This window comes from Macaca thibetana, chromosome 15 (assembly GCF_024542745.1).
Source record: "Macaca thibetana thibetana isolate TM-01 chromosome 15, ASM2454274v1, whole genome shotgun sequence".
Classification (NCBI taxonomy): Eukaryota; Metazoa; Chordata; class Mammalia; order Primates; family Cercopithecidae; genus Macaca; species Macaca thibetana.
Genome location: NC_065592.1, coordinates 19,460,255 through 19,473,584, shown reverse-complemented (window position 1 = coordinate 19,473,584; position 13,330 = coordinate 19,460,255).

The window sequence follows — 13,330 nt, the reverse complement described above, 5'->3', positions numbered from 1 at the left end:
TGGTAACGTGAAGTATTAGCAAGGACCTAGAGAAAAAGGTGTTTGTTCACTGCTGTTGAGAATATAAATTTTTACAAGCACTAGGGAGCGAAATTTGGCACTATCTAGTAAGCTGCAGATGTGCAAATTCTTCTCTCATCAACTGTGCTTCTAGTTTTCTACCTCAGAAGCATATATGGTATATGGTTCTACATATGCTACATTAATGTATTTCTATAGTAGAAAACTATATACATAATATATACACATACACAGAGACAGCAACTCTGCTTCTAGTTTTCTACCTTAGAAACATATTAATACAACATATATAATGTATTGTATGTATGCACACACACATACACAGAGAGAGATATATACAAAGAGGTTTATTGCAGCACTGTTTAAATAGCAGAATAACCCAACTTCAATAGCAAATTAAATAAATAATGATTTGTTAGTACAATGAAATGCAATGTAGATGTTAAAGTAGCTGATCTTTACACATCAACAGAGATAAATTCAACAACAAAATGTTAAATGGAAAACAGTTGCAAAATAATATATTTTAATAATATTTATTTCAAAAAATTAGACCTAACACACATACTATATGTTGTTAATGTAAACATATATATGTAACAAAAGTTTGAATATGTATATGAAAATGTGTATGAAAATGATATGCATTAGGGGAATGGATGCTTCTGACAATAGACTGAGAAAAAGGACCAAGATGAACCGGACATATTGCTGTGATATTGTACTTCTTTAAAAGAGAGATTTGAAGGAAATATGGCAAAATGTATTATACGTGTGTGTGTGTATACATGTATATAATTTTGAGTATATGTGATAGCAGTTCATTTTTAATATTTTTGATATTTTAAAATTATATATGTATATATGTATATATAATATTTCTAAATTATATATGTATAATTTGGTGAATATATATGTGATAGCAGTTACTTCTTTTTTTTATTATACTTTAAGTTCTAGGGTACATGTGCACAACGTGCAGGTTTGTTACATAGGTACACATGTGCCATGTTGGTTTGCTGCACCCATCAACTCATCATTTACATTAGGTATTTCTGCTGATGCTATCCCTCCCCCAGCCCCCCACCCCTAGACAGGCCCCGATGTGTTATGTTCCCCACTCTGTGTCCATGTGTTCTCATTGTTCAACTCCCACCTATGAGTGAGAACATGTGGTGTTTGGTTTTCTGTCCTTGTGATAGCTTGCTTAGAATGATGGTTTCCAGCTTCATCTATGTCCCTGCAAAGGACGTGAACTCATCATCCTTTTTTATGGCTGCATAGTATTCCATGGTGTATATGTGCCACATTTTCTTAATCCAGTCTATCATTGATGGACATTGGGTTGGTTGCAAGTCTTTGCTATTGTGAATAGTGCCACAGAAAACATATGTGTGCATGCATCCTTATCATAGAATGATTTATAATCCTTTGGGTATATGGGATTGCTGGGTCAAATGGTATTTCTAGTTCTAGATCCTTGAGGAATTGCCACACTGTCTTCCACAATGGTTGAACTAACTTACACTTCCATCAACAGTGTAAAAGTGATCCTATTTCTCCACATCCTCTCCAGCATCTGTTGTTTCCTGACTTTTTAATGATCGCCAATCTAACTGGCATGAGATGGTATCTCATTGTGGTTTTGATTTGCATTTCTGTGATGACCGGTGATGAGGAGCATTTTTTCATGTATCTGTTGGCTGCATAAATGTCTTCTTTTGAGAAGTGTCTGTTCATACCCTTTGCCCACTTTTTGATGGGGTTTTTTCTTGTAAATTTGTTTAAGTTCTTTGTAGATAAGGGATATTAGCCCTTTGTCAGATGGGTAGATTGCAAAAACTTTCTCCCATTCTGTAGGTTGCCTATTCACTCTGATGGTAGTTTCTTTTGCTGTACAGAAGCTCTTTAGTTTAATTAGATCCTATTGCCTTTTTTGACTTTTGTTGCCATTGCTTTTGGTGTGGTAGTCATGAAGTATTTGCCCATGCCTATGTCCTGAATGGTATTGTCTAGGTTTTCTGCTAGGGTTTTTAAGGTGTTAGGGCTTACATTTAAGTCTTTAATCCATCTTGAGTTAATTTATGTATACAGTGTAAGGAAGGGATCCAGTTTCAGCTTTCTACATACGGCTAGTCAGTTTTCCCAGCACCATTTATTAAATAGGGAATCGTTTCCCCATTGCTTGTTTTCGTCAGGTTTGTCAAAGATCAGATGGTTGTAGATGTGTGGTGTTATTTCTGAGGCCTCTGTTCTGTTCCATTGGTCTATATATCTGTTTTGGTACCAATACCATGCTGTTTTGGTTACCGTGGCCTTATAGTATAGTTGAAGTCAGGTAGTGTGATGCCTCCAGCTTTGTTCTTTTGGCTTAGGATTGTCTTGGCTATGCAGGTCCTTTTTTGGTTCTGTATGAACTTTAGTTTTGTCCAGTTCTGTGAAGAAAGTCAGTGGTAGCTTGATGGGGATAGCATTGAATCTATAAATTACTTTGGGCAGTACAGTCATTTTCACAATATTGATTCTTTCTATCCATGAGCATGGAATGTTCTTCCATTGGTTTGTGTCCTCTTTTATTTTGTTGAGTAGTGGTTTGTAGTTCTCCTTGAAGAGGTCCTTCACATCCCTTGTAAGTTGGATTCCTAGGTATTTTATTCTCTTTGTAGTAATTGTGAATGGGAGTTCACTCATGATTTGACTCTCTGTCTATTATTAGTGTAGAGGAATGCTTGTGATTTTTTGCACACTGATTTTGTATCCTGAGACTGCTGAAGTTGCTTATCAGCTTAAGGAGATTTGGGGCTGAGACGATGGGGTATTCTTGTTTTCTTTTTTTTTTTTTTTTTTTTTTTTTTTTTTTTTCTGAGACGGAATCTCGCTCTGTCACCCAGGCTGGAGTGCAGTGGCACGATCTCGGCTCACTGCAAGCTCCACCTCCTGGGTTCATGCCATTCTCCTGCCTCAGCCTCCTGAGTAGCTGGGACTACAGGTGCCCACCATCATGCCTGGCAAATTTTTTTGTATTTTTAGTAAAGACCAGGTTTTACCATGTTAGCCAGAATGGTCTCTATCTCCTGACCTCGTGATCTGCCCGCCTCAGCCTCCCAAGTGCTGGAATTACAGGCGTGAGCCACTGTGCCCAGCTGGGGTTTTCTAAATATTCAATCATGTCATCTGCAAACAGAGACAATTTGACTTCCTCTTTTCCTAACTGAATACCCTTTATTTCTTTCTCTTGTCTGATTGCCCTAGCCAGAACTTCCAACACTATGTTGAATAGGAGTGGTGAGAGAGGGCATCCTTGTCTTGTGCCAGTTTTCAAAGGGAATGCTTCCAGTTTTTGCCCATTCAGTATGATATTGGCTGTGGGTTTATCATAAATAATTCTTATTATTTTGAGATACATTCCATCAATACCTAGTTTATTGAGAGTTTTTAGTATGAAGGACTGTTGAATTTTGTCAAAGGCCTTTTCTGTATCTATTGAGATAATCATGTGGTTTTTGTCTTTGGTTCTGTTTATATGCTGGATTACATTTATTGATTTGCATATGTTGAACCAGCCTTGCATCCCAGGGATAAAGCCGTCTTGATCGTGGTACATAAGCTTTTTGATGTGCTGCTGGATTTGGTTTGCCAGTATTTTACTGAGGATTTTCACATCGGTGTTCATTAGGGATATTGGTCTAAAATTCTCTTTTTTTGTTGTGTCTCTACCAGGCTTTGGTATCAGGATGATGCTCATAAAATGAGTTAGGGAGGATTCCCTCTTTTTCTATTGATTGGAATAGTTTCAGAAGGAATGGTACCAGCTCTTCTTTGTACCTCTGGTAGAATTAGGCTGTGAATCTGTCTGGTCCTGGTCTTTTTTTTGGTTGGTAGGCTATTGATTATTGCCTCAATTTCAGAACCTGTTATTCGTTTATTCAGAGATTCAACTTCTTCCTGGTTTGATCTTGGGAGGGTGTATGTGTCCAGGAATTTATCCATTTCTTCTAGATTTTCTTGTTTATTTGCGTAGAGGTGTTTATAGCATTCTCTGATGGTAGTTTGTATTTCTGTGGGATCGGTGGTAATATCCCCTTTATCATTTCTTTATTGCATCTATTTGATTCTTCTCTCTTTTCTTCTTTATTAGTCTTGCTAGTGGTCTATCAATTTTGTTGATCTTTTCAAAAAACCAGCTCCTGGATTCATTGATTTTTTGAAGGGTTTTTGTGTCTCGATCTCCTTCAGTTCTGCTCTGATCTTAGTTATTTCTTGCCTTCTGCAAGCTTTTGAATTTGTTTGCTCTTGCTTCTCTAGTTCTTTTAATTGTGATGTTAGGGTATTGATTTTAGATCTTTCCTGCTTTCTCTTTTGGGCATTTAGTGCTATAAATTTCCCTCTACACACTGCTTTAAATGTGTCCCAGAGATTCTGGTACATTGTGTCCTTGTTCTCATCTCAAAGATGTTTCAAAGAACATCTTTATTTCTGCCTTCATTTCGCTATTTACCCAGTAGTGATTCAGGAGCAGGTTGTTCAGTTTCCATGTAGTTGTGCAGTTTTGAGTGAGCTTCTTAATCCTGAGTTCTAATTTGATTGCACTGTGGTCTGAGAGACAGTTTGTTGTGATTTCTGTTCTTTTACATTTGCTGAGGAGTGTTTTACTACCAATTATGTGGTCAATTTTAGAATAAGTGTGATGTGGTGCTGAGAAGAATGTATATTCTGTCGATTTGGGGTGGAGAGTTCTGTAGATGTCTATTGGGTCTGCTTGGTCCAGAGGAGTTGAGTTCAAGTCCTGGATATCTGGATATCTTTGTTAACCTTCTGTCTCGTTGATCTGTCTAATATTGACAGTGGGGTGTTAATGTCTCTCATGATTATTGTGTGGGAGTCTAGGTCTCTTTGTAGGTCTCTAAGGACTTGCTTTATGAATCTGGGTGCTCCCATATTGGGTGCATATATATTCAGGATAGTTAGCTCTTCCTGTTGAATTGATCCCTTTAGCATTATGTAGTGGCCTTCTTTGTCTCTTTTGATCTTTGTTGGTTTAAAGTCTGTTTTATCAGAGACTAGGATTGCAATCCCTGCTTTTTTTTTTTTTCTTTCCATTTGCTTGATAGATCTTCCTCTAACCCCTTATTTTGAGCCTATGTGTGTCTTTGCATGTGAGATGGGTCTCCTGAATACAGCATACTGATGGGTCTTGACTCTTTATCCAATTTGCCAGTCTGTGTCTTTTACTTGGGGCATTTAGCCAACTTACATTTAAGGTTAATATTGTTATGTTTGAATTTGATTCTGTCATTATGATGCTAGCTGGTTATTTTGCCCATTAATTGATATAGTTTCTTCATAGCATTGATGGTCTTTACCATTTTGCATGTTTTTGCAGTGGCTGGTACCAGTTGTTCCTTTCCATGTTTAGCCCTTCCTTCAGGACCTCTTGTAAGGTAGGTCTGGTGGTGACAAAATCTCTCAGCATTTGCTTGTCTGTAAAGGATTTTATTTCTCCTTCACTTATGAAGCTTAGTTTGGCTGGATATGAGATTCTGGGTTGAAAATTCTTTTCTTTAAGCATGTTGAATATTGGCCCCCACTCTCTTCTGGCATGTAGGATTTCTGCTGAGAGATCCAATGTTAGTCTGATGGGTTTCCCTTTATGGGTAACCAGACCTTTCTCTCTGGCTGCTCTTAACATTTTTTTCCTTCATTTCAACCTTGGTGAACCTGACAATTATGTATCTTGGGGTTTCTCTTCTTGAGGAGTGTCTTTGTGGTATTCTCTGTATTTCCTGAATTTGAATATTGGCTTGCCTTGCTAGGTTAGGGAAGTTCTCCTGGGTAATATCTCCTAGATAATATCCTGAAGAGTGTTTTCTAACTTGATTCCATTCTCCCCATCACTTTCTGGTATACCAATCAAACTGTGGTCTTTTCACATGGTCCCATATTTCTTGGAGGCTTTGTTCATTTCTTTTCACTCTTTTTTCTCTAATCTTGTCTTCTCATTTTATTTCATTAATTTGATCTTCAATCATGATATGCTTTCTTCCACTTGATTGAATCAGCTATTGAAGTTTGTGCATGTGTCACAAAGTTCTCATGCCATGGTTTTCAGCTCCATCAGGTCTTTTAAGTTCTTCTCTACACTGTTTATTCTAGTTAACCATTCGTCTAACCTTTTTTCAAGGTTTTTAACTTCCTTGCAATGTGTTAGAATATGCTCCTTTAGCTTGGAGAAGTTTGTTATTACCGACCTTCTGAACTCTACTTCTGTCAACTTGTCAAACTCATTCTCCATCCAGTTTTGTTCCCCTGCTGGCAAGGAGCTGTGATCCTTTGGAGAAGAGGTGCTCTGTTTTTTGGAATTTTCAGGTTTTCTGCTCTGGTTTCTCCCTATCTTTGTGGTTTTATCTACCTTTGGTCTTTGTTGTTGGTGACCTAAAGATAGGGTTTTGGTGTGGATGTCCTTTTTGTTGATGTTGATGATATTCCTTTCTGTTTGTTAGTTTTCCTTCTAGCAGTCAGGTCCCTCAGCTGCAGGTCTGTTGGGGTTTGCTGGAGGTCCACTCCAGACCCTGTTTGCCTGAGTGTCACAGTGGAGGCTGCAGAACAGCAAATATTGATGCCTGATCCTTCCTCTGGAAGCTTCGTCCCAAAGGGGCACCTGCCTGTTTGAGGTGTCTGTCGGCCCCTACTGGGAGGTATTTCCCAGTCAGGCTACACGGGGGTCAGCGACCCACTTGAGGAGGCAGTTTGTCCATTCTTGGAGCTCAAATGCCATGCTGAGAGAACCACTGCTCTCTTCAGAGCTGTCAGACAGGAACGGTTAAGTCTGCAGAAGCTGTCTGCTGCCCTAATTCTTAATATTTTTGAAATGCTTCAGAATTAAAAAGAAAAATAATGAGTATGAGAGATTATAATTCATGACCTAGCAACTCTACTTTTAAAATTTTAACTGACAGATTTTTTTTTGCATATATTCACGAACAAATATTTTTATTGCAGTATTGTAATAGCAAAAGCCTGGAAGCAACCTAAAAATTCATTCATTGGTTACCGCTTGATATGATTTAGCGGTGTCCCCTCCCAAATCTCATCTTGAATTCCCATGTGTCGTGGGAGGGACCTGGTGGGAGGTAATTGAATCATGGGGGCAGGTCTTTACAATGCTGCTCTCATGATAGTGAATAAGTCTCATGAGATCTGATGGTTTTATAAAGGGGAGTTTCCCTGCACAAGCTCTCTTCTCTTGTCTGCTACTATGTGAGATGTGCCTTTCACCTTCCACCGTGATTGTGAGGCCTCCCCAGCCACATGGAATTCTAAGTCCAATAGACCTCTTTCTTTTGCAAATTGCCCAGTCTCAGGTATGTCTTTATCAGCAGCATGAAAACGGATGAATTCACTGATTATGCAAATTATAAAACACCCATAAAATGAAATAGTATGTAGTCATTTAAAAGAATGGCAGAACCCCAAGCATGCTGATATGAAAGCCTGTAAGATTAAATATCTGGGAAAAAAGCAAGGTCCATGATATTGTGTATAGTATGAGCCTCTGTGTGTTTACGTATGCACAACATGTGTGTGTTAAAGAGGTAATGAAAAAATTTTTGTACATACACAACTCATGGAACACAAGGAATCGTGGAATAAGATAAAGAAGCGAAATTTTAGTTTTCATTTTATGGTCTGATGTCTTAGTTGAAATTTTTTTACTAGGTATATATACATTGTTAAGTTTTTTAAAAACTACTTTGAACAAGAGAACCAAATTATAGTCAGAATCTAAAACAGCTTTCTATTAGCCAAACCACATGTTACCAAATAATCCAATTTTGTACATTGTAATTGAATCTGCCTTTGTCAAGTAACATTTTATCTTCTGAGCTTAAAAAAAATGGCATCCATGAAGCAGCTACTGTGTAATAGTTTCTGGATATGCAAAGATGACAATCCCTGGAGGGGCAGGTAACTTAAAAGACAAACAATAACAGACAATGAGGACTACAATGAAGGTAAACCCAGCTGGCTGTGGAAGCAGCAAGAGGGTCCCCCAAAGAAGGCTTCCTGGAGAAGGTGTCTATTAAACAGGTATTAGAAGATGAGTAGGAGTCCCAGGTAAAGAGGGAAGCCAATGTGAAAATACAAGAGGATGATTCAGTGCAATGTCTGCTGGAAATTCTGAGTAGTTCAGTACGGCTGGAATCTGAGGAGAAGATGCTACACACTTCTATCTCTAGTATCTGATGTTCCATTTTACAGGAGAACAAATTGAGGCACAGAGAGGTTAAGTAACTTGTCCATGGTCTCAAGGGCAGTGTGTGGAAGAACTAGAATTTGAACCCGCATACAGAGCCTGAACTTCTAACCAATCCAGCATTTGAATTGGGCCTGGGGGAGTGGTGGGAGATAAGGCTGGAGAGTAAGCCCAGGACAGATCCCAGGAGATTTTGTCAGCACTCTGGGCAATGGGAAGCTAGAAGGATTTTAAGCAAGGAAGTGACATGGTCAGATATAGGTCTGTCCCTAAGATTTCATGACTCAAGATCTCAGGAAATGCTGAATGAATGAATGAATGAATGAATGAATGAATGAATGAATGAGTGAATCCATTTATGGAACCTCAAAGCAGAGACAGAATCAAGGGCTAACTATTACTGGTTTTAAGTAAAACTGTGACATTGGAAAGCTTGTTATTGGCAGATTTCTGCTTCCCTTTCAGACGCCCTCTCCTGTGAGTCCCTTCTAATCCCAGAACTTAACCCATATGCCATCAAGTTATCCTCACTGTTCCCTCAACTATAACAAGTTTCAGGCAGAGTGCAGTGGCTAATGCCCGTAATCCCAACACTTTGGGAGGCTGAGGCAGGAGGACTACTTGAACTTAAGAGTTTGAGACCAGCCTGGGCAACATGGTGAAATCCTGGCTCTACAAAAAATTAGCTGGGCATGGTGGCGTGTGCCTGTAATCCCAGCTACCAGGGAGGCTGAGGTGGGAGGATCACCTAAGCCTGGGAGGTCAAGGCTGCAGTGAGCCATGATTGCCCCACTGCACTCTAGCCTGCATGACAGAGTGAGACTCTATCTCAAGAAAAAAAAAAAGAAAAAAGTTTCATCAGGTCTCACACTGTTTCTCTGCCAAGTGTCTTTCCCCTTTAATAGGGACTTCTTAACAGAAAAGACTACAAGGCACCAGAATGATGTCATTTCAGACATTGTGTCAAGTTAAGGGAGATTTCAGAACATTTGCTTAAAGAACAAGACAAGCCTATCCTGGCTGGCTGGTCCATGAATTTGACTCAAGGTAGTATTTCTTGTACATGAGTTAAAAGAAGTACAATGAAAACAGTAAATAATAATATTGATGAAAATCAGATGTGACAGGAAGAAAGGACACTTATCTCAGAGCCACTTGGTGGGTATAAAACCCCAGCTCTACCATTGTATCAGTCAGCTTCTCTGGAAGCAATGCTGCATAACAAATAACACCACTATCTCAGAGGCCTGGAGTAACAAAGATTAGTCACTCTCGTTACATGTCATCTGCAGTTCAGCTGTAGCTCTTTAAATCTGTTCCCAGCTGCATATGGACTCGAGTCCACTCTGTCTCTCTTCTCATTCTGTGACCCATTCTGTGAGGCTGGAAGAATAGCCTCCATCAGGTGCATGACATCCCATGACAAAGGGCAGGATGTTCAGAGAAGTGATGGAAATATATAGTGCTTCTTAAAGCATCTGTTCAGCACTGGTACATTGCCCTTTCACTCAGATTTCACTGGCCAATGCAGATCATACAGTAAGCCCAAAATCAATGATGTGAGGACATATACTCCACCCACCAGAGGCAGGCAAGTTACATGATAAAGGATGTAAATCTATCATCTAGTGGGGAAAGAGATAGTGATGAATAGTTGCAAGAATAATAAAATTGATTATAGCCACTTTCTATGTGACTATAAATAAATTATTTAACCTCTCAGAGTCTCAGTTTTCTCACCTACATATTAGAAATAAAAATTTCTCCCTTGCAAAGTCATGATAAGAGTTAAATGAGATCATGACGGTAAAAGACCCTAGTACAACTCCTGGGATATAGCTAATAGGTCTTTGTTTATTCCATTCCCAGTGACTGCTGTGAAATGGAAGTTTCCTAGACCAGTGCTTCTTAAATTATTTTTTATGAAGGATCAGTGTTTTATTTTTTTTCTCACTCCCATCTCATTGCAGACCAGTGCTTTTGTAAAACACAATAAAAATGAATTGCTAGAAAAAATGAAACAAAAATAAAAAAAAAAAAAACCAAATTGCTAACCCCAAATGTTTATCATTAGAGTCAACAGATCTGTCAAATTGCTAGAAAAGTTATTTTATTCCAATTTCTTTGGGGAATAAACACTTATGCCAATTTCTGTTCTTATCACAGGTAACTAATGAGCATTTGTAGACTGGCACTAGTCCATTAGCCCTTAAGGAGCACCATCCGACAGGAAGAGCATTGTCTAGGAATTCCAGCTAGGGCTGCAAAGCCAAGAACAAAGGGTGACCTGACCCCTCATTCTGTAAGAGATGCTACCATCCCACATAGGACTTAATAAAGAGAGCCAGAAGGTTCCAAGACTCACCCTCTCACCACTCTCCCACTTTACCACCTGTAACCTAGAGGTGCTCCAGTTATTACTGCTTTGTAACACATCACCCCAAAAGTCAGTGGCCTAAAACATCATGTTGTTATCTCTCCTGGTTTCTCTGGATCAAGAATCCAGAAAGGACTCAGCTGGGCAGCTCTGGCTTAGAGTCTCATGCTCAGTAGTTCGTTGATGACTGAAACTGGAGTAGTTGGACATTTATCTCTCTTTCTGTAGTCTTGGGGTTTCTATCTGTAGTCTCTTCACATGGGCTAGTTTAGGTGGGCCAGGGCCAGCAGGCTTCAGTAGAGGCTCAGGGCCCCAATTTGAGTGTTTAACAGGCTAAGAGGATGTTACTGCCTTTCCTGCCTCACCACAGAAGCCACACTGCATCACTCTGGCACATTCAATGGATTATAAGCCCATCACAGGTGGGGTGTGGTGGCTCACGCCTGTAATCCCAGGACTTTGGGAGACCAAGGCGGGTGAATCACCTGAGGTCAGGAGTTCAAGACCAGCCTGGCCAACATGGTGAAACCCCTTCTCTACTAAAAATACAAAAATTAGCTGGGCTTGGTGGTAGGTGCCTGTAATCCCAGTTACTCAGGAGGCTGAGGTAGGGAGAATTACTTGAACCCAGGAGGCAGAGATTGCAGTGAGTCAAGATCACACCATTGCAGTCCAGCCTGGGCAACAGAGCAAGACTCTGTCTCAAGAATAGTAATAATAATAATCATCATCATCATCATCATCATCATCATTGCATCACAAACCCTCACAGAGTCAAGGGGAAGGGAATAGGAGAATTAGACTCTACCTCTTGAGAGAGGAATGACAAGATTCTAGAGTCTAGAAAAATATGTGGGACAGAAGATACTGTTGCAGTTGTCTTTGGAAAACACAATCTGCCCCAGAAGTCTATAAGGAACAATAAGGGGAATTCTTTGGGGGGATGTGTAGGGGGAAAGAGCTGTGGGGCTTCCCCTGCCCTCTCTGTGGGAGAGAAAACATTAAGAGTGAACTGCTCCTTGAGATTATGGGGTGCTGGGAAGAAGCAGAGCCTGGCATCCTCCACCCAGCATGGGTGCCCATTGAACTGTTAATTCTTGATCCCAGTGCCAGGGACTACGTGGAGCATTGAAGAGGAGTTCTGAGGAGTCCCAGGAGTTTGGGGCAAATGTGAGCAGAGAGGTAGCTGAGGCTGCCTGTGATGGTGGCCAAGAGAAGGCAGCGAAGGAGCAGCTGGGGCTATGAAAGTCAGTGGGGTGCATGAGTTTCTATGGACCGAATGGATCCCCTAGAGTGTTCCTGAAACTACTCTGCCCTAGAAGGTTGCCTGCTGGGAGAAGGAGGCCCTAAGAGAGAATGGTTGAAGGTGAACTGCCAAGGACCGAAATTGTGTGTGCATTTTCAGAGAGTGTAGTCATCAAGGTCCCATACTGGGTTTCTATTCAACCACAGATGCGTCTCACAGGAAGTCACCAGCCATCAAATTACAACAGTACTGGTCCTATAAGCCCATAAGACATCACTGCTTCTCCCCTAATCTCTCCACTCCTGGGCCCTGACCCTGGAGAAACCATCAACGGGAAGGAGAGTGGGGTGGAAAAACAAAGTGATGATGTTCAAGCGATGAGAAGACCAAAACCAAGCCCCTTTCCTAACCACAGGTCCTTAAACCACAGATGAGCTCTGAGCTGAGGGCAAAGAGAAGCCCTGAATCAGATGGGAGATTGAAGTTTTGATTTAGACCTGGACTTCTTAATTCCTTAAAGTAGGACTATGTTTAATACCTAAAAGTAATTGAATAATAATGTATCAACATTGCTTCATTAATTATAATTAATGTAGCATACTAAGGTAGGATGTTGATAATCTCAGAAACCTGGGACTATGGAAACTCTCTGTACTATCTTCTCAATTTTTCTGTAAAAGTGTTCTAAAAAATAAAGTCAAGTTTAAAACATTTTTAAAAGTGACTGAAAATCTCTGAGATCTGTCTGAGATGCCTCGGAGGGGTGAAGAAGTGAGAGCCAACAGAACATGTTTGAAGGCAGTGGAGGGAGAAAAGTAAAGCTGTTTCTTGTTTGTACCCTAAAAGGCCAGTACATTCAATAACAGGTGATATTAGTGATACTTACAGATGGAATGATTTTGAGAGTATGACAAAATTCTGATATTTTTCTTCCAAACCAAATGTCATAAAATGTGTCAACCTCTCCCCCATTTCAAGCACCACGATATAGAGATGACTAGAGCATGGGATGGGATTGCCTGTGGGTTTTGCTGCCCCAGCACATGTTTCCTCTATTTCTTAGATCAGCTCCTTCATGTTCCTCTAGGAAAATATCCCTCCCTGACTCACAGTCCAGGTGACCCAGGTAAAACTGATTCCAATCTCCTCCACACCCTTAATCAAAGATGGGACATGACTCAGGTCTGGCCAATCCTTCAGGTCACAGTGACCCATTCCGAAATGCATATGCAATCCAAATTTGTCCAGTGAGTCCCAATCCCCAGATTTCAGAGGAGAATCTCTCTTTCGACTATCTGGCTACAAGAGAGCCATAGCACTGCCAGGCCCACCCAATACAAAGAACTCCCTGGGAATGAAACTAATGTGAAGGAAAAAAGAAAATTAAGGACTAAATCCCGGTGACATCATTTGAGCACCTAGATCCAGCCCT